At 54.0% G+C, this 19299-nt stretch overlaps 1 protein-coding gene and 1 non-coding gene across 4 annotated transcripts in view; one reads left to right on the forward strand and one right to left on the reverse strand.

Moving 5' to 3' along the window:
• HIVEP3 (HIVEP zinc finger 3) overlaps window positions 1–19299 on the forward strand; it is a 410805-nt gene that overhangs the window by 240250 nt on the left and 151256 nt on the right. The window lies entirely within an intron of this gene.
• LOC118977695 (small Cajal body-specific RNA 24) lies at window positions 12098–12221 on the reverse strand. Its single transcript, XR_005064588.1, has one exon.

Here is a 19299-nt window from a genome sequence, read left to right on the forward strand (position 1 = left end):
CCCTCCAGGATCTCATTGCCTTCCCACAGTCCTCCTGGGAGGTTGGTGTGTTTATTTTCTCCATTTTACAGATGGAGACACTGACGCGTAGGCAAGTGAGCAGAAGCCCTGAGGGTGATGGAGCCAGTGGTCCAATCCCTGGCTGCCCCCGGATGGCTGTGGCAGCCCGAGTAGCCTCCAGTCAGTGTGGGGGGCTGTGACTGAAAGCGAGACTGTAGCCACACAGAGGCAGGTGATGCCACCCGCGGCAGCAGCTGACGTCTATGCAAACGAGGTCTTTGGCACGCAGCGAACCTGGCAGAGAAACCCCCTTCTTCCCCTTCTTGTGACCCCCAAGCTGTGCCTTGTGACACCTTCACCGCAGCAGCTGCCCTCACTCTAGTCTGTGAGTCCCAGGCCAGCCCGCTTCACGAGAGCCACACCCGTGCCCTGGGTAAAATCCCCGAGTCCATCTGGAGGCAGTGGCCGCCCTAGCAAAAGCCCGGCTGAGAAAGGCTAAAAAAGGCTGACCCCAGAAGCCAGCCCCAAGGTCAAATGCTAATGGAAGCACCTCAGCAACATGCCTGTGTTGCTGCAGGGCCTCGTCTGAGCTCCATCAGTGGAGCCTTGGATGAGATAGTCCCTCGCTCTATAAAGACAAGTCCAGCCTTACCCATTACCACTGTGCCTGGACAGTGAAGCCCCTGCCCTGCCTCGGTGCCTTTGCTCCTGTCGCTCCCTTCCCCCCTTCCCCTGTCCACCTATGCTGATGCCACTGCAGAGCCAGCCCCACATCCCTGCCCAGCACTGAGTGGCCCATCCCTTGGTGCACCCTGTCACCACAATGCTGTTCCCACCCCCGGAGAGTGTCCAGCTCCATGCCAGGCTGGGCACTGCCCAGGCCAAGACTGATGGATTTGTGCCTGACTCTGGACTGAGTGCTTTACACACACAGTCTCATTGGATTCTCACAACCTAGGAGGTAGGGGTACGTCTTGTTTTCATTTTACAGATGAAGGAAGGTGCTCAGAGAGGCCAAGTAGCCTGCCTGAGGTGGCACAGCTCCAAGTGGAAGAGCTGAGATAAGAAGCTGGGAGTCTGTCCGCAGGGCCTGTAATTGGAAATAAGCCTGGCTCTTCTTTAGCCTCTTACTATGGAGGACAGAGTGGTTAAGGCCAGTAAGTGTCAGATGGATGTTTGCTCAGGGAAGGAGGCAGTGATGCTCCCCTGCAGGCGGGCTGCAGCTCGGGGCACAGCTTCTGCTGACCTCCTGCGTGCTGCCCCACACAAGCCAGGGCTTCACCCTGCTCAGGGCTTTGGCTCAGGAACAGTCCCCCCAGCAGTGTTATGGGGTTTACCCAAACGACCCTTGGGCCCATCGAGGTGCAATCAATGCCCCGGCAGCACCCAGCAGGAAGTGGTCCACCCAGTCTCCAGCCTAGGGGTCCTGGGCTCTACATCAGTGCTCAGCTGGAAGAGGCCTTCCTGAGCAAAGCCACCGGCTGCCTTTGGCCCGAGGTGAGGAGCTGACAGTGGCATGGGGCAGTTGGCCAACTGCCACTGCCTCCCACTCCGTCTCTGAGAAGAGAGGAAACACCAGGCTGTGGGGGATTCCTCCACCGGCGCCGCGCCCCTTGGCCACTTCCTCTGGACACTCTCATTTTCTTTGTCACTTGTTTTAGTTTCTGCTTTTCTTCCCTCGTTCCTTTTTTTTCAAGGCCACTTTCATTTCCGTCTGTCAGTGTCTTCCCCAGCCCACCCTCACCCGTTTCCGCTTGCTACCCACCCCCCTCGTCGTTCCCCTCCTACCGCCTTGGGATCCCCAGGGGCCCGGCCTGCCTGGGCCTTGGTTCCTGGCTGGGGTTCTGGCTGGGGTGGGGGTCAGGGATGGGAAGGTGCCAGCACCTTGCCTCTTCCCCACAGTGGGAGAGCCGAGGTGGCTCTTAGGTGGTCCTGAGAGGCTAGGCAACAGTTGCCGGTCCCCCAGACCCCCTGCTTACCCTCTCCGACCTCAAGCTTCTCACTTGTGAAATGAGTAAGAAAATCAGCCTCAGGGGATGTAAGGAGAAAATAAGATGACACACGTAAAGCTCAAATAACTAGCATTCAGAAAAAACTCAACAAATACCAGTTTTTGTCTCCAGGCTGCCTCTGAGTCCAGGCTCCTATGTCTGTGGTCATCCCCAACCCATCCTCACTGGGCCCACACCTGGCCAGAGGCAGAGCTTGCCCTCTGGGCCTCCTGTCTGGAGCCTGCAGAGAGACAGGCCTGCACAGAGACAGGCCTGAGGAAGGAGGGTATGTTATCAGTTACGCCCGCTGAGTCAGCACAGCCGCTACCCAGAGCAGGAGCCTCCTTCCTCGTGTCCAGCACACGGGCCTCCTTCCTTACAGACTGCCAGTGGCAAGAAGCTTGGTACTGCCCAGGGCAGGCCGTCTCCTGTCAGGCAGCTCTGCTGCTTAGAAAGTTTTTTTTCCTAGTGAGCCGAGACCTGCGTGCCTTCACCCCCACCTTCCACCTTTAGCCATCCCCAAAGGCACTGCTGTTCCGGGCGTTTGAATAGGGCACTCCGGGCAACTCCAGTCTCGCCCTAGTCCCTCAGCCCCAGCCTGAGGGGCAGTGTAGCAGAATGGTTAAGCTCTTGGGCTCTCGGGCCCAGCTCCCCCAGTTCAAATCCTGGCATGGCCCCCTGCTACCTGTGTGACATTGTGCCCAAAACAGAACAAAACAAAGGTCTGTTTGCCCTCGTGAGCTGGTGTGTAGAACATGCTGTAAGCACCTGATCCATCTTGCCTGCTACCGTTATTCTTGTTTAAGGCCAAACATCCACGACTCTTTTCTTTAACTGAGATATAATTGACATGACATTCTTTAAATTTCAGGGGTACAACATGATTCAATATTTGTGTGTATTGCGACACGACCACCACAGTAGGTCTAATTAACATCGTCACCACACACACGTACACGTTTTTTTTTTCTTGTGATGAGAACTTTAAAGATCAACTCTCTTAGCAACTCCCCAGTGTACAATACAGTATTGTTAACCTTAGTCGCCATGCTGTCTGTCACCTCCCGGGACTTGTAACTGGGACTTTTGTACCTTTTGACTACCTTCCCCTGTGTTTCCCAACCCCCACCCCTCAGAGTTGTGAGCAGCCCCTCAGACTTCCTCGGCCCCGCTGTTGCCTGCTGGGTCCTCCTCAGCCCTTCCCTCTGACCTCACGGAGAAGGCGCCTTCAGTCCAGCAGGCAGCGCCTCACCAAGGAAAGAGCCCCAGCTGTGGAATGAAACCCGCGTTCCCACTGGAGGCACAAAAAGGAAAAGTTTGTATTTCAAATGATGAAAACAAAGGGGTCAGCACGATTAAGGTTAGTTAATATGTTCCAAGACGATGAACTGTGCGGCAGGTGTTTATGAGGCGTCCCTCCCTGTGCGGCTCCGGCGCCCTGCTCTGCCAGGGTTCCGGGTCACAGACGGCTGCTGAGACGTCAGAGCCTGCCACTAAACTTACGAGCTACTCGTTGCAGTTTCAACAGCAAGACTATTTTAACATTTCAGAGTGTTCTTTTCCATACAAAGAATGTATTCAGAATGTTATGTGTTTTGTATGATGCGGGAGGGGCCCTCAAAAGTAACAGCACCTGGGTGGTAAAAGACCTTCAGACAGGCCACTTCGTCTCTGAGTCATCAGCTCTTCACCTGCAAGACGGGAACAATACACCTGCTTCCCAGAGTTGTTGAGCCTCACTGGGTATCTTGTGGTGGCTGCCTGTCTTTTGGGGACTGTTAGGGGAAGGGACAGAGGATGGTGACCCTGGCTTCCCACGCAGTTTCCACGCGGACTCTGGCTCATTGCCTTTATTTCCCGGTCCTACGAATCCAGGTCTTTCCCTGGCCAGCCACCCATCTGGACTGGAGGGGGCAGTGCATCAGCAGCAGGCGATCGTCTGGGTGCTACTGAGAGATTCTCGGTTATTCCTCGGCTGCTGCATCAGGCAGCTCCACACAAGCCCTTGAAGTCGACGTCCCTCCCTGGTAGTAGCAGGATTCAGCTGGAAAACATGTCTCCATGCCCTTGCCTCTCAACAGCTTTTTCTTATAAAGGAGCCACCACCCCTTGTTATTGGGAGAGGCTGGTGGCAGAGATGGAAAAACACTCGCGTTTACAGATGGTGTGTTTCTGCCCCTTTTGAAACCTTCTTAGTCTAGGGATGCTATTCACGCCGGAGAGGCGCTTTCACAGATGCCCATCCTGCCCAGGGCGGGCTGCTTCATTCAAAGAGGGTGGAGAATGTTGAGTCCTGAGTTTCAGTTTGCCTTTCTCATCCACTTGCTGTGGGACTTTGGACAAGTCACTCGACCACCCTCTGTGACCTGGGAAACAAAAGGCTGACCCACCCCTTCTCTGGGCTGATGTGAGGCTGTGGGCAGGAAAGGTTCAGTGGACCGTCATAGTGAAGCTGCAGGTGGAGATGGCCGGGCTCTTTGTCTTGGTGTGAGGACACACCTAGAGTCCTTCACTGACTCCTACTGGCCCCTGCCTGACTCCCACCCCAGCCTGGCCAGGCCTGGGGGTCATTCCCATCAGGTCACAGAGCTGTCCTGCTGGGATAGGGCTCCTGGCCTCAGGTAACGCCCAGCAGGTGACCTCAGTGCAGACCAGGCATCAGCACCTCTATTTACACTTGCACACCCAACAGCTTCCCCCCATCCCTGCAGAGAGGTCTTTAGAAGTAAAATAAAACAGAATTGAGTTATCATCAGCAGGGAAAAAAGGCATCTCACAGATTAGATGAAAGTAGTCATTTCTACTGTTCTCTCATCACCCACCACACATGCCCGTAATCAGAGACAGGGATTCATTAAACCAGGGAAGTCCTTTGAAAGGATCCCGTGCAGCCCAGCCTTTGCCAACTGAAACCACAAGGTTCTGTGACTTGCCCAAGCTTGCGCAGGGCGTATGTACGGAGCTGGGGCCGGGGCTCAGACCTCTGATTCTTTACATGACACCAGGTGCCTCAGTGCTCCACACCTCACTGCCCCCGTGTGCCCCCTTTGCCCGTTACCTGCTCCCAGACTGTGATGTCAGCTCAGAGCAGGACACCTCCGGTCTGTGCAGCGTTCCTGAAAGGGCCGGGGAGGGTGGGTCTGGCCAGATGTTCAGGAACCCCCTGAGTGTGTGACCCAGGGCAAGGCTCTGTTCGCAGGTCCTCAGTTTCCCCATCCGCAGAATGGTGTTCTTGATGGGCCTTTATATTCACTTTCGTTGGCGAGAACAGTAGCGTCTCCTCAGGAAAAGCCCATCCCATAGTTCATTCAGTCCTGGGCATTGCACGGGAAGGCCACCCCCACCCCCAGGGGAACCAGCCTCCCCGGCTGTCCTCTGAGGGAGGGTCTCGGGGGTGGCGTCCTGGTGGGCCTGAGAGCATTTAGAAGACTGATCTTGAAGCTGCATTGGCAGGGCAAGCACGCTTTTTATCCAAGTTTATGCCTGTGCTGCAGACTAAATGTGTTCCCCCAAAACTCACCTAATGCACGTGATAGCATTAGGGAGTGGGGCCTTTGGGAGGTGAATGACTCACGAGAGCAGAACCCTCATAAATGGGATTAGTGCCTTTGTAAAAGGGACTCCGAGAGCTGCCTTCTTTCTACCCTGTGAGGATACAGGGAGGAGACAGCCATCTGTGAACCAGGAGGCGGGTCCTCACCAGGCAGTGACTCTGCCAGTGCCCTGATCTCGGACTTCCTGGCCCCTAGAACTGTCAGTGAGAAATTTCCGTTGTTTACAAGCCACGCAGCCTGTGGATTTCCATCACAGCAGTAGGAATGGACTAAGGGAGTTTGCTTACTTAGAGCAGCTTCGGAAGGTGACAGCGGATGGTGGTGGACGGGGACGCAGAAGTCTGTCCCAAGACACTACGTAATGCCACTCTTGCAGACGTGGAGAGGTGAATCTGTGTTTGGGCTGCCTGGAGGATGTTGTGACCCAGGCAAAACTACCAGCTGTATTCTCCGGGTGCAGAGGCGGGTGATGCCATCCAAAGGCAGTGGGGCGAGCTACTTCCTCTCCCTGTCTAAAGCCAAGCTCCAGGAGGGGTCGGAGCACCCTGTTGGTCATTCATTCCTTAGCACAAACGATCTAATCCCATTCCTCTCCGACCTTGACCGGGAGAGACCTGTGGGGATGCTCTCCCCCGCTCTTGGAGAGCTGCACTGAGATGTTTCGCTGCGAAGCTGGATTGGTGTCTCTCTTCCCGGTTGGTAGTAAAGAACAAAATCATTACTTAGCGTTACCTCATTTTACATTTTTCTCCCATTGGCTTTACTTAAGCTCCTGGAACTGGCTATTGCTTGGCTGCTCATGAGTACACCAGGCAGAAAAATGAAATGTTCAAGTAGAAAAAAAATATTAGTAAGAAGTATCCGAATCAGCCAAGTCTGTTGAGTTTCACGGCGTATTTTTTATAGTGGGTGTGCATGTGTGGCTATGATTGCATGGCGCAGTTTCTGCTAGTAAAATCATTCCCAGTTCATGTGACCGAGCCAGAAGTTTAGTGTTTCATGGAGTTCCCCCTAGAATTCCGTCCTGTGACTTCCAGTTATGGCAACGGGATGAGGACAGAGATGGTGGCAAAGCCAGGGGCCCCGGAAGGGATGGGGCGCCCCCAACTCAGGCCTCATTTCCGACACACCACTCCCACCCCCACGCAGGGCAGTCGAAGCCTGTTGACTCGAAACCTTTCAGGTGTGTCCCCTTCCTCTCTCCTCCACTGCTAACAGCCCCGCCTTACCTGGGCCTCTGTAGCTGCTTCTGCCTGCCACCCCACGGCTCTGCAGTCTGCCCTCCAAAGTGCGCCGGGCCGATCTTGCAAAACCACAAATCTGGTCACACCATCTCTTGCAAAAAGTCCTTGAATAATAGCTCAGCTCCTTGTGGCCTCCAGGGCTCAACACAAAGTTCCTTTAGAATGGCCTACAGAGTCCCCCAGGATCTCCCCCTACTCCTCCCCGTCTCCGTCCCCGCCGCCTCCACGTTCCAGTCACCCCAGACTGTGCTGCCGTTTTGTGCCCCCGGGCCTTTGCAGGTGTGGTTCCTTCTTCCCAGAAAGCTCTCCCTCCGCCCGACTGGCAGGCACATTCGTGGTTCCACCTGTAACTCCCTCACTGCTTGCACAATGGGCTTCGAAAAGATGGAATAGTAAAGGACGAGGGGTATTCAGTGCTTGGATTGGGCGAGCCAGAACTGGATGAACACATTTCTTTCTAGAGAACCCAAGCTGTCCTTACTATGTCCAAATAGAACCGACCTGTAAGTGAGTCATCGAGTTGTGGATGTCCCAGTGGAGACAAATACAGGCTCTCCCTTCCTCTTTGGTCCCTTCCAGAGTTGCTCTCTGGGGCCTGTGAGCAGCACCAAGGGCCTGATTGGGGCTGGGGCTGTGGGCACATCAGGTGCATATGGCTGATTATGGAATTCCCTGGCTGCTCTGAAGACTTCTCGGTATCTGGGAGGGAGGCCTGGGAGGATGTCTGAGGAAGGGCAGGGAAGGCGTACAAACAGCCATGACGGCTGGGAAGGGACACTTGGCTGAAACCAGAGCCAAGTCTCTGAGGGCCTGGGCCCCTGGAGTGGCAGGTGTAGCTGAGCCTCATTGCTCCCAAGTCTGAGTCCTTGTGGGACTGAGAATGAATTGCTTTCCATCTCAGCTGACGTTCTTGGCCTGTGCCACTTAGAAAAAGAGATGGCCTGGCCTGGTGGAGAAGATCTGGAGTCTGGGAGCCAAGTGGTCCTGGGTTCAAATCCAGACTCTGCTCCTTAACAAGCTACAGGTCTCAGGCAAGACACTGTACCTCTTCAAGGTTCAGATACCCACCTGGGGCTGCTGTGAATTTGGGGTGCGGTGGAGGGTGAGGCTCTGTGTGTCTCTTCTGAGCCTGGTCACCATGTCATCCTTCTCATTTTGTGGCTTTTGTCCCAGAAAGATGGATGTCCTGGTGGGGACAGAGAAATTGGCCACAGGCCTCCTGTGCAGTGTGGGGCGGCCAACAACTGCCATTGGTCAGGAGCATCTGCTCTGGGGCAGTGCCCCTCCCATGTCCAGGACACACCCATCTGGGAGATGGAAAAAGTGAGGCACAGGAAAGAAAAATGACTTGCTTTAGCTGCCTCAACTTTTTTTAGAGTTGTTCACATGCATGAAGGCACTGCTGTTTGCTCAAGGTAAAGGTGAAAACAGGGCAAAAAGGGCTTCTTGCTCCACCTCCCCACTCACATCTCCCAACTTAGAAAAAGCCTAAATCATCAATGGAACCTCACTGTTATTCTGCATCCTAAAAGTTCCAACCTCTGTGCCTTTTTTGGTTCTGCTTTGTTTTCTGCTTGTAATACAGTTCTCATACTGAGCAACAAATTCTATTTGTCCAAATTCTCCCCAAACTTCAAAGCTCAAATGACAGATATCCTCCTCCTCCTCCAGGAAGTCCCCTGGGGTGCCCAGTTGCCTTTGTGCGGCTGCTGTCCGTGGCCGCTACAGCACAGTCTGATCCCTTCATTCCAGCTGTCTGGCCTTGGTCCCTTGCCGCTATCAAGGGGGTGTTTCTTATCAATGTCACTTGGTCACGGGCTTTTGCTCTCCTGACCTCTGGGTAGGCCCTAGTTTCATCATGGTTAGTTTTAGGCCAGCCAAGAAACGATTAAAACATGTACCCCGACCTCTAGTTAAAATCTTCTGGAAGCTGTTCTCCTTCCCTTCACTCTGGTTTGTCTCCCACCGCCCTGGGGTAGGTCAAGGTCTTATGACCATAATGGTAGCACATGCCTCTGAGTGTGTGTGTGTGTGTGTGTGTGTGTGTGTGAAAGAGAGAGAGAGAGAGAGGCGATGAGAGACAGTGACAAAGGAGGGAGTGGGGAGAAGCGGAGGGGAGAGGGCTTGGGCCAGGACACACATGCCGCGCTTCTGTTTCAAGGTGAGGGTGAAACAACCCTTGTTCCCCACCAGCTAACACCCCAGCAGACCCTCTGTGGGTACTAGGCCTGCTAGCTGGGGTGGGTCAGCTGTTCAGATCCCAGCTGGGTCCAATCTTCATCACCTTCAAAGAAAGATACCAGTGTCCTTGAAGTTTTGCTAGTCATTATAACAACAACTTCAAGCATTTGGAGCATTTGTCCTGCTAAACACTCTACATACGTTATCTTAATCCTCACAACTATTTGAGGTAATGCCATATGAGTCCCATTTTACAGATGAGGAAACTGAGGCTCAGAAAGATTCCAGGCCATTGCAAGCAGGGGGTACAGATCCACAGCCAATCTGCCTGGACCCCAAGCCTATGCTCTTGTCAGTTACCCAAGAGCATCCCACTAGCCCCGGAACCTGGTTCTCCTGGGTGTTGTGATCTTGGCTCTGCCACCAGCTGCTGTACATGGGATATTCAGTGCATCAGGCCTCAGGTCCAGCTTCTTTCCAGTTGACCAGATGCTGCTGAAGGGCCTTGTCAACTGTTCTATGCCGAGAAGTTGTGCTTGGGTGATTCTGGATTCTCTGAGGCTAACATGCAATCGGGTGCACTCTGCGTTTCCCAGAATCTGACTGCAGACTCTAGTGTCCTGGAATCCTGTGATCCCTGTATTCTTGGATCTTCACTAGAGTGTGGGCCCCAGGAAGGCAGGGGCCCACCACAGCCAGTGCTTGGGGTGTGGTAGGCACTCAGTCAGTATTTCTTTACTGAATGACTGACGCACCCTCCCTTCTGCCTCTGCCCATGGTTACCAGCCAGCACCCACACTCTGGCTGGAGCCTGGGCCCTGAAATGTGGCTGGTTGCCCACACAGTGGCAGGCGAGCCCTGAATCAGCTAGGAGCCCACTTGCCCTCTGGCCCTGCTTGGCCACTAATCAGCAACATGATTCTAGGCAAGTCACTTAACCTCTCTGAGCTTCTTTTTCCCCCCAAGAGCACTAGACGAGGACTTAAAGAAACTTACGGAGTTCATTCCTGCCTCAGGACCTTTGCACGTACCATTCCCTCTGTCTGAAATGCTCTTCTTCAAAATTCTCTTTCCACTGCACCCTCACTTCATTCAGACCTCTGCTGAAATGCCATCCCCTTAGAACCTCGCCTCCTTAGAGAAGCCTTCTGGGACCACCTCAACTCAAACATCTCCTCTGGTCATGTTCCTTTCCCTTCTCCAAGTTTTTCAGTTCTATCCTAGTGCTCCTCACTACCTGACAATATTTACTTGTTCAGTTATCTGTTTTCCCAATTAGAATTTAAGCTCCAAGGAGACAGGGGTTTTGTTTGTCTGATTCAGTGCCTAGCCCAGTGCCTAACACATAGTAGATGCTCAATAACATTTGTTGAAGGAGACAGAAGGGCAAAAGCTGAACAGACTGCCCTGGCCTAGACACCTCCACCTGGTGTCCAGTCCCCATACATTGAGACATTTGGGGCAGCTCTCTGTCTACGGGCTGACTCAGCCTGACCTCCCTGAGGTTCAGACACAAGTCTGGGCACTTCCGCCATGGAAAGATAAGACCGGAAGTGTGTGTCCTGAGAGAGCAGGACCTGAGGCAACTTGATTTCCCCAAAAGGGGAAGACAGCAAGGTGGAGGCATGGGGAAGCTGGCAGTGTCCTGATGACATAATAGTTGCTAAATAAACATACCCATTTTCCATGACAGGCTGTTGATGTTCGGTGTGTGCCGCTGGTGCTCAGGCAGCCAGACAGGAAAGAGGATGCTACGTCTGAGAGTTGAGGAGAGGAGCAAGGAGTTATACGCCTGACCCAGCTGGCTTCCTAAGACTGCTTTGCTCACACGTCTTCATCCTGCCTGTACCCCTCATGGTTCCCCAGAGGTCTTCACTGCCCACAAGAGAATGCAGCCCATCAGTCTGAAATCTGTGGCTGTCTGGGACCCAGCCCTGCCCACATCTCCTACCTGCTTTTTCCCAACTCTCCTGCAGAAGGCATCAGCTGCAGCAAGCTCCAGGGGCTATTTCCCCAGTGCACTGTGACCAGTCCCCTTGCCAAACTTTACTTGTACCACACTGTCTGCCTAGAATGCCTCCAGCACTCCTCTCCCAGGAAGCCCTCCCTGATCACACTGAGGAGAGGGCATGAGACCTCTCCTTAATCTGGGCCCCCCCTCAGCTCTCCTGGACTTGCCCACTTCTAGGGGATGCTTGAGAACCCATGTGTATATGTGGTGAGTTGGGAAACCATGTCTGCAGGGATCGGGGAGAGCTTGGGTGGGGCAGTATCCTCTGCCCATCCTGGCTGGATCAAATGAGGTAAGGTACATGGGCGTGCCTTGTAAACTACACAGTCCTGTTCTGCCTCAGCCCAGGCCCCTTTAAGTCTGGCCTGGACTCTTGCACCTGCATCCCATGGGCCTTCCTGCCTCTAGTTCTCCAGGCCCATCTAGCTTCCCTGCTGAGCACCACAAGGGTCTTCATGAAACATGGATCTGATCAGTTCCCTTCTCTAGCGACCTCTCCTTGCTGGGAGTTTCCAGCACAGCAAGTCTGTCTGCTGCCCTCAGACCCTCCTCGTGCTTTCCCACCTCGCTGCCTTTGCTCGAGTCATTTATTCTGCCTGGAATTCTGTCTCTCCCTCTCCCTCTCCTCCTCATTCCATTAGACCTCCCTCTTCCTTTGGAATTACCTGGCCCCTAGGCACATCTGGCCATTCCGGGTGCCCTTGCTAGCCATCTCTGTGCAATGACACCTTCTCAGCTGTCTCTCAGTCCTTATTTATTTGTGCCTCCCTGGGGTTGGCATGACATAGAGAAACCACCCCTCCCCTAGTAGATGCTTTCTCCTGGTAGATGGTGCGCCTACTATGGGTGTTCTATGTGCAGGCCTGGTGCTTTGTAGACTTTGGTTTATCAAGAGCCAACTACAGTCCTGGGGCGGGGGGGAGTCTTCTTCCCTATGGTAGGACCAAGGCTCAGAGATGCTAAGGACCTTGCTGAAGGTCACACAGCAGAATGTGACAGAGCTGGCTGGCCTGGGGACCCTGGTTGGATTGATTTCACACTTTTCTTTAGATTGCATGCCTGTAACAGAGTTAAAGACACCAGATCTCTTCCCAAAACATGACTGTTTTTTTTTTAATATGTCAGTAGGGGAAGGATCCACCCTTTTTACTTGCAAAAGGTAAACAGAAGGCTACTGTGTTTCTCTGGGACATTTACAGTTTTCTTCACCTTAAGAAGAAACCGAAAAAGTAGATGTCCACATAAAACATGACTGTTAATAAACCTTCTTAGGGATTTTATCTGTCTTTTTTCCTGCCCAGTTCTTCATGCCTCCGTGGGTACTTCCCGCTCATCCCTGACAAGCAGCTGGTTGGTGTACAGGGGACCACAGTCTTCATCCACCTCCCTGTCCCTCCTTAGGCCTACTGTGGGTCCTCTCCAGGTCATCTGGGCCCAGGCTCCAGAACAAGGTTAGACCTAGTCCTTCTGTCCAGGACCCCTCAGAGAGCCAGGGCCACCCTGTGCCCGCATCTGTCCCAAGCCTCCTCCCAGCCCTAACACACAGGCAACAGATCAATAAATCTGTCTCCTGCTCTTCTCTGTTGACCATCTGTTCTCCCTGGTGGTCCCCAGGGAGTCTGCCAGGCTGGCTTCAAGCTCCCAGGTCAGAGAAAGGAAGCTATTTCGGGACCATCTGTTTGAGAGGTGCCTCTGGCTGGGGTTCCACAGCTGAGGGGGGGCTGTGCAGGCAGTGGATGGCTGTCAGGAGGGGACAGCAATTAGGGAATGAGAGTCACCTTTATCTTTGGGCTCAAGGCCAGGATGTGCCAGCTCTCCCCCGACTCGGGCAGCCCTGTCAGATCCCAGCCCTGGGATGTGTCTCGGCAGACGGTGCTAGAAGAAGCAGGGAAGACGGTCTGAACCTCACTGCCTGCCCCCCCGCTCCTACTCCCTTTAAAACATATACACACACCCTTAAAATTGGGTTGCCAGTGACAACCTGGCATATCGTCGTCTTTTTATATTATTCTTAGCCCCTCTGTTACCATAGCAACTGAACAATGCTTTTAAATATAGCAGTTAATTTTTTCAGCTCCAGCAACAAAGTTCTGGTGCTGCCCAGAAGGCCAGAGGCTGGCCTCTTCCCTGGGGGCGAAGCCCTCCAACTCCTCTCACCGCCCTCAGGCCCCAGAGTGCGGCTGGGGCTGGGCGTCCCGAGGCCGAAGAGACCCTCTGTGCCCTGGACCGGGCTGCACGCCAGAGTCCAGGTGTAGTAGGAACGCCCTGGGTCCTGCACTCGGCAGACCTGGATCAATAGCTCACGTCCCCCTGCCCCTGAAGCCCTTGCTTTTCCTCTCGGAACCTCAGTGTCTTTATCCGGTCAATGAGGGTGACAGTATCTGCTTCACAGATGGAGAGAAGGCTTAAAGGAGCTACAGGAGGCGAAATAAGCACATGGGAAACTCAGTAAATGCATCTGTGATTCTTGTCCTTTCTCCTTCCCCTCCCCCATTCCTTCCCTTCCTCTTCCTTTTTGTCCTTACCTCCCTCTCTCTTTTGCATTTTTCTCACCCTCTTCTCCCCGCTGCCTTGAATTATTGATGTTAAATTCCCAGCCAGTAACATCAGAGGGTTAAAATCCATAACCAGCTTTCCTCTGGCCTCCCCTTGCATCCCCCTCCCTCCGTGGGCTGGTGAGCTCATCAGAGTCATTAATCATACATCACGGCTTGAGAACCCAGGCCCCTGTGGCCCAGCCGCTGAGCAGCCCCAGGCAGGATGCAGCAGGGCAGGATGTCTTCGTTGGGAAGCGCTGGGCTGGCTCTGAAGCCTAGGGTAGAGCAGGCGCATTGGTATGAGTATCTGGGAAGGGGGGCTGACAGCCGGTGGAGGGACATATCAGGAAGCGCTCCCTGGCCCAGTGACTGGAGGTGTCCTTTCCAGATGCCGGTTCCCAGTGCCCTCCCAGCATCCTGCACCTCTCCCAGACCCTCCCTCACACTCGCCAACCTCCCCCCGCCCCCAGCTTATTTCTCTGCATTCCAGAGCTCAGCATGGGAGGCCTTCCAGCAACAGGCAGCAAAGGTTCTAATGCTCAGAAGCAGCCAAACATGGCACGGCCGCCCATCAGGTGCAGTTCCCTGTAATTCCCTGTCCTGGAGAGTTGCACGCTCTGAGGGCTGGACGTGGCAGAGGGGATTACAGCCCCAGGTTACAAACCGAGTAAACTCTTGTCTTAACCTAGGATTATATAATGGAACAATAATATCAAAATCACAATGAAATTTTGCAGAGATTTAGGTACCGATTATCTTCATTTACAAAAAAAAAAAAAAAGAAAGAAAAGAAAACTTGTCCAGGGTCATTAGGCTAGTAAAGAAGCTGACTGTGAATCCATGGTTTTACCTTCCCTGTTATTTTTCAAGTTCAGCTTTTCTGGCTGGAAGCTGCGAGGGGACATTTACAGAGCAGCAGCTGAGACTGAGTGTGACTCTATGCTGAGCCCCAGGCTGGTGGCTTGGAGCTGCACAGGAGCCAGAGGCTGCTCCCCGGGAGCTGTCAATCTTGTTCAGGAACCAGACAGACAGAGGCAGAGAGCACCAGCGCTCTCAAAGCCGTGGGAGCCCTGCAGAGGGAAGATGCTCTGGGCTTTTGGCCAGGTTCAATTTCAGCCAGGCCCAGCGGGAGGGAGCCTATGCGGGAGGTGGCCGAGCTGCTCAGGCCCTCCGTGGGCCACAGGCTTGTGGGCATTTCACCCTGCCTTTGATCTTCCCGCGGCTCTGTGAGAGTGGCCCCACATCCAGCTTTGACAGATGCCCTTCGGAGCTCGTCAAGGTCAGACAGCTCAGAAGTGGAGGGACCACATGTGTCTGACACCAAAGCACCGCTGACATCTGTGGGAGGTGGCAGAGGGTGGGGAGCAGTCTGCCACGTCTGGAGGACTGATGCTCCACCAGTCTCCGTAGACTGAGGCCAGTGTGGGTGACCGGTGAGCCAGGAGGTGGTGGCAGCTGAAGGGGCCTGGCTCTGGCCCCCAACCCGGCAAGGCTGCGTCTTGCACCCCCTGCCCCATCCCCTGGGCAGGACGGAGGGAGGGATGGTGGTGATGGGGACAAGGGGCTGCCGCACCATGCAGGGGTTAGTTCTGGCCTGTGAGACAAGCCACCTGGGGCAGTCCTACTCCTGCTGGTTCTCTGTGACCCCCGAAGCAGGCGCTCCCAGGGCCTGGTTTCCCTCTTCACCCGGAAGAACATTCACTGCCTGCCTATCTCATGGGATGAAGTGAATCTGTAATTGAGCGTCAACCTATCTGCCTAAAATGCCATCCAGTGACAGGTTCCTCTGCTGGGCTTTTCTTCATAGCGTTACACATCCTGGCACACAGCTCCGTTACCTGTGACTGCCCTTCTCCGTCACGAGGCCACAAGCCCCAGGGAGGCCGGACTGGACCTTGTTCGGGGCCGCATCTCTAGCACCTAACAACCAGTGCCTCCCACGCGTGATCACCAGGCACATCGGTGAGCAGACGAATGACCCGTGCAATTAGGGTGGTGTGCCTCCTTCTTGCTCCCACAGCCCATCCGTACCTCCTCTTGGCACTTGTCACGGGTCGTGTGACGGCATGTGTCCTGTCTGTCTGCCCACACACTGTTTCGCGGAGCACAGAGCCGGCCTGGAGGAGGTGCTTGATGAACGTTCGCTGAGGCGCTCTCCTCCCTGTTCTCAGTTTCCCCATTTGTACACCGTGAGACTGCTCACCCCAGAGGCTTTTTCGTCGCCCTCCCTCAGCGGCAGTCTGGGATTTTTAACTTGCTGGCTGGCTTCGCTGCACCTGCACCTTTGTTTTTCTCCCCAGTGCTGGTCCTGGCCTTCTAGGGCTGGTCACTGCCCAGAGCCTGCCTTCCCCTTGATGAGCAATTCAAACCCCAGAATAGCCCATTGTTTCGAATCAGGTGCCTGGACCCTATATTTATCGCCAGCGCTTAGTGTGCTTAGGTCCCTGCCAGCCACGTGGAGGGCATCATCAGGGCTGCTCGGGTTCCTCACCCCGAGAGGCTCTCTCTGGCGTCGGGAGACAGTGCGCACCAAGAGGAGCAGGTGCCGGTAAGGAAAAAGCAGGGGAGGGAACCAGCCTTCGCAGAAAGCTGGGCTCTAGATAGAAGCGTTTCTCATGTGCTCACCAAGGCCACTCAAGATCAGTGTTATTAGCCCCACTTCACAGCTGGGTGTTTGGAGGCTGTGAGAAGCCACCCTTCCCACGGAACTGCCCTGTGGGACGGGGCTGGGATCTAAGCACAGGACTGTCAGGCTTTTTCACTATGCCGCTCAGCTTCCCCTGGGTGGTGGGTGGTGCTCAGCACCACCAGCCTCTGGAGCCGTAGCCCAGTGATGGCCGGTGACGAGTGAGAGGGAGCCAGCTTCATAGATGCTGTCATGAAATCTACATCTGCAAATAACCAGCTCCTGTCAAGTCTTGTGTCCTCTCTGAAGGACATGACAGAAGCCTAGAGTGGTAGTGAGTGAGCAAGGCCAGGACCCGGTGACTGCCCATGCCCTCAGGGAGAGCAGTTGCTCAAGGCCAGCCCAGGGGGAGGCAATGAGAGGAATCTGGTCCAGGCCCGAAGCAGAGCAGAGTCCAGAGAAATGGCTGACATGGGGCTATCAGGGGGCTATTGGGCACTGCCACTTACCAGTCCAGTGACCTTTGATAACGGGGCCTTCCGCTGCCTCATCTGTAAAATGGGCGTAATGATAGTAACTGCCTGGTATGGTCCTCTTAGGGATTTGATAAAGTAATTCATGTAAAACTCTCAGATGAGCACCTGCTTTGGAAGCCACTCTTGGCCACCACGATATCATCGCCATGCTGCACAGTCCAGGCCCTGGGGACTCGGGCTTGGGGTGTGGGACCGCAGCTGGGCCCTGAGCCGGGACTGAGGAATAAGGCAGTGCTGGACCTCGGGATAAGACAGTGGCAGTTTCCAGAGACAGGGCACGATATTAGAGGAGAGTCCAGGCTGGAGATTCTTTGCATGATTATGATGATTGTAAGAGGGAAGGCCGGTTTGGGAACAAGCAGTTGGGTGGAGCTTGAGGGTGAATGCAGGGGACCCAGGTGTTGGAAGAAGAGAGATTAAAAAAAAAAGGGGACAAACCCTCCCTCACTCCAGGCTTAAATTGGAGCCATTCCAAGGGGCTCTAAAGAATTCATTTCCTGCTCACATGTTGGTCCTTTTGAAGCAGAGCCATGGAATGTCAGAATTGGCCTGGCCTGAGAGAGGATGAGACTGCCCAGGCTCGCAACAGGTTAAGAGCACTCACCCCCTGCACTTCTCTGTACCTCTTTTTCCCTTTTGGTCACGTGAGGTTGGTATATTAGATGCCCCTTTGGGATTATTCTGGCCTAAAGATGACCCCTAGGGACTATTTCTGGGGTCTGTTGGGCATTAGGAAAGGGGCAGTGGGTGCTCTGAAGAGGCAGAGCGTGCAGATGAGAATGTAGCGGGAGGAAGTGCCTGATCCCAGGGCTGATGCACGAAGAACAGGATGGAGGGGCTACTGACTGGTTCAGTGGCTGTCCCCTTGGACTTGAACAGGGCTGTCTCCTCAAGGCACCTGGGTTGCTTGCACACCATCAGACTCGGGTTGGCATAAGCTGGAAATCTCGCCGGAGATCCTCTAACTCCTGATGGAAAATGTTCCTTCACTTAAGCCCCTGTTAGTTCTGACCTCCCAGCTCCACTGAAGGCACCACTCCCTCAGTGTGCCTGTCCAACACCTGAGCTAAAGCAGTCTAAATTTCATCAGTGCCCAAGGGGCTGGCAGGGCCTGGCATTGACCTGGTTGCCCTGAACTCCATACCTTGGATTCCTATGGGTGGTGGTGGGGTGCCCACTGGGCTGCAGCCTCCCCAAACCCTGTTGTGTTGGTGACTCTACAGACCTGGGTTTGCTGCTTTCTGCCTCTGTTCTCCTGCCTTGCTTGGACTCCACTTCTCCACAAGTGTCAGAGCCACACATGAACTCTACACCCTGAGACCCTGACTAGCTATTACCATTCCACCCAAACCCCACTTTGAGTTAGATTCCCTCCCCCATGTCCTCAAGGTGCTGGCTGGGTTCTTGCTCTAAACAAGGAAGATTGCCAGAAAATGGTGCTGCCATTCTTCTGGCTGCAGAGAACGCCTCTATTGGAGACTGCCAGGAGAGGTTCTGTCTGAACCCATCACAAGCTTGCCCCAACCTCCAGATGCTCCCTTCTTCGAGCCACTTCCTGCCCCTGGCCCGTGATGCTGCAGTGCCAGGCTGCTGTTGGGGTACATACTCCCAAGTCTGAAACTCTGGCTGTGTGTTCTGATGCTGCGGGCTGCGGGTAACCGAAACCTAACTACGAGAGGCTTCAACAGTAGGGTTTCGTTAACTCTGAGAGCCTGGAGGTGGGGGCAGTTCCCAAGCTGAAGAACTCAGCAGGCAAGCGATGTCAAGGGTTCCTATTCTTTCTAGCTTCCTCCTTCAGCCAACCCAACCACATTGGTATCATCTCACCCAAGGTCATGACAGGGTCTCCATGGCCATTTGCAGACAGGATGGTGGGTGGTACAGAAGAGGAACATTGTCCCTCAAACCTTTTTTCTTTTTTACTAGCCAAGGAGTCCTTTCCCAGAGACTCAGAGAAAGACCTCCCTTCGCTGTAAAATGGGAGTAAGAGGTCTCATTAGCCAGAATCGAGTCACATGCCCATGCTCGAACCAGTCACTGGCAAGGAACCACACCACCTCTGCCAGACTGGAGTGAGCATGGTTTACCCCCTGGACCTGTGGAAGGTTTGACCTCCCCACAAAAAAGCAGGCCTCCTCCAGCAGAGAAGAAACAGGGAGGAATAGCTTTATTGAGTAGCTCCTAATATTCAACTTGAACTTTCCCTCTTTGTATTTGGTGCCAGGGTACCTGGTCGCAGCCCTTTGTACCAAAGCCATTTTGACTTCTTCTTCTCTCCACCCATCTGGACTCTTTGGTGGAAGCAGCAGAAGGTGATGTCAGGGCAACTTAAGCAAAAGAGAATTAAATTGGAAGGATAATAAGGATCTCACAGGTCTGACAGGAAGGCTGGAAAACCAGGCTCAGAAAAGGATCCAGGACCCAACAGAAAATGAACTAATCAGTGGCTGTCCTGTCATGGCCACAGAAATGGAAGACCCAGGGCCTGGAAGAGAGCATTCAATATGCTTAGCTCAGCCTTGTGTTTGCCCCTGGGCTGCAGGGAGGCCGGGAAGCTTGCTTTAATGTCCACCAAGACCAGGGGAGCTAATTCCCCAAAATGGAGTCAGGGTGCTATTG

Source organism: Sturnira hondurensis, unplaced genomic scaffold (genome assembly GCF_014824575.4).
Source record: "Sturnira hondurensis isolate 20B ecotype Veracruz unplaced genomic scaffold, ASM1482457v3 Scaffold0021490, whole genome shotgun sequence".
NCBI classification, from domain to species: domain Eukaryota; kingdom Metazoa; phylum Chordata; class Mammalia; order Chiroptera; family Phyllostomidae; genus Sturnira; species Sturnira hondurensis.